Source organism: Octodon degus, unplaced genomic scaffold (assembly GCF_000260255.1).
Source record: "Octodon degus isolate 3935 unplaced genomic scaffold, OctDeg1.0 scaffold00128, whole genome shotgun sequence".
In the NCBI taxonomy this organism is placed as follows: domain Eukaryota; kingdom Metazoa; phylum Chordata; class Mammalia; order Rodentia; family Octodontidae; genus Octodon; species Octodon degus.
In genome coordinates, this window is record NW_004524704.1 from 7,797,901 (window position 1) to 7,800,407 (window position 2,507).

The window sequence follows — 2,507 nt, forward strand, 5'->3', positions numbered from 1 at the left end:
GGCCCGAGCCCCCGCCGGCCGCGGCGCTGGCGATCGGAGCGCCCGCCCGAGCCTTTCCCCCCGCGGGCAAGGAAAGTGAAGTGGAAACAATGTGAAATGCACCAGCTAGCTCTGAAATCAACAAGCTGCCGGCTCGGGTGCTACGGAGCCAACCGCGGCGTCCCCATTTAAAGGGACAGCGCACCCGGTGGAGAGAAGAAATAAATACAGCGCGAGAGGTCCGCGCGCCGGTGCCGCTCGCCCGGGTGTGTGCAGGCGGACGCTAGGTGTGGACGTGTGCTTCTGCACCCCCGCCGGCCCCGGCGGCTCCAAGCGCGTCGGAGGAGAAAAGAGTCTTTCTGGGCGGATTCTGAGGGCGTGTCCTGGGCGAGGACGCCCGTCTCCCGGCGCGTTTCCACTTCTGCCCGGAGAACTCCGGTACCTTTACATGGCGAGACCGATCTCCTCTTCTGGCAAAAATTGCCAACAATGATAAAACATAGCTCATCAAAATAGGGTGCCCACCCTGCCCTCCAATCCCCCATTAACCTCTGACGTACCCCCTCTCCTGCCCTTTCCCAGGGCAGTATTCTACTTAGCCAACTGGGTAAGGTGTGCTGAGTTAATGAGGTCCGACCTTCGCCAGCAGCAAGGGAAGGCGAAGGAGCGTGTGGGGGAGGGGAAGCAACGCCTTGCCTCAGGTTGCAGAGAATGCCGGCTGCAGAGAAAAGGTTCTCGGAGGCTGCCTGAACCCTGCGGGAGAGGTTCATGGAGAGCCAAGTTCAACAGAAATCGCAGTTCCTTCGAAGGATGACATCTCAAAGATGGTGTGCAAGGAATGCAAGCGTTTGGGAAAGCCTGCAAACTCTTAGAAACAAAAATTATCCTCCTTGATTCTCCAAAAGGCAACATTTCTCTACCCCACACAGTTACTGATTGGGTCGGGCCCTTTTGATTTTCTTAACCTGGCTTCTGCTAACGAAAAATACCAATTGTTCTGTTACACCTCAAAAGAAGCCCAGACTCTGCCATAAATACTTTAAAATAATAAGAATTGCCCTCTCTGCTCTCTTCCTTGTTTTGAGAATTATGTGAAATAACTCATCTCAATCATTTGATGTGTAGAATGATATACTAAACCCTCAATGGAAGTGAGCTATATCAGTCTCTACTGTTTTGTTTGGGTTTTTTTTATTTGTGTTGTGTTTTTTGGCGGAACCAGGGTTGAACTCAGGCCCTTGCACTTGCCAGGGAAGCACTTATTCCACTGCACCATCTCCCCGGCCCTCTACAGTTTTCATTAATGTAATTCTTCCCGCTTTCCACAATCTATTCTTCATATTGTTACCACAGTGGTTGTTACATAATCACAGATCTTGCCCCGACTTATGGTGGGAATCTGTATCAACCTCTGTCTCCGTTACTTTTCTCTCCTTGCTGGAACAAATTACCTGACACCAAAATTAAGGAAGGAAAGGTTTATTGAGTTCCCCCCAGTCTGTGGAGGTTTCAGTCCATACTCAGTTGGCTCAGAGACAGAGAGGCACATGGAGGAGGGCAGCAGTTCATGGTGGTGGAAAACAGCCAAGAGCAAGAGCTGAAAGGCAGGAGCAGCCAGAGCAAGCCTCTTTCCCTCCTGTGCTCTGTAGCAGGCTGTGTGTAGCACTCACCCACAGTCACAGCATTGGACCATGAGTCAACCGGAAACTCTAGAAGTCCACCCCATGTTTGTGCGAGGCTTCGGGGGGCATCTAGATGCAAAGCAGAACAACCCCTCTCCCAAATGTACACCAAAGGCAGTTTTCCACCCTAGTCCTTACTCTCGCTTGTGACAAACCTTCGCTCTTTGGAGGCTTCCTTGAACCCTTGAAGAAGTGGGTGTAGGAAACTGATGAATTTTAACCTTGCCTTATCATTGTTAGCACAAGCTCCAGATGATGAAGTTCTTGAAAATGAGGTCGCTGTCTTGCTCCGATTATTTCACAGCACGTGGCTCTGCATAAGGCCCTCTATGACTACTGAGTCAAGTCTTGGGTGAAGAGCTTCGGCATAGTCAGTGAATTTCCTTTGCTTTCCATTCCTTTCTCTTTAAAACAAACTTTCTCACCCAATCAGCCTTAAAGAGGGAAGATATATGCCCAGGTAAATGTATGCAGATTGTTACTTAGAATCTCTGGCTCTTTGGAATATGAGCCAGTTTCCCAAGACATAATTATTATATATCACAAACATACACTACTGTGACTAATAATAAAAACTTCTGAATCTCCCAGCCTTGCTGTGGGGTCTTGGCAGCTCATCATGAGAGTGTGACCCCTAGGTGGGCAGTGGTATGAGCCACCCCAGTGGTGGGAACTTCAGCATGGTTGATTCACACTTGTCTCTCAGTGCTTATCAATGGTTTCAGTGAGACGGCTAGCTGACGGACAGTAACCTTATGGATCAGAATGGTTCCCCCATTTATCTCTAGCCTGGGTAGTACAGTTAGAAATAGGTAAAAAGTACTCGAGAATTTTCATTGTCAAATT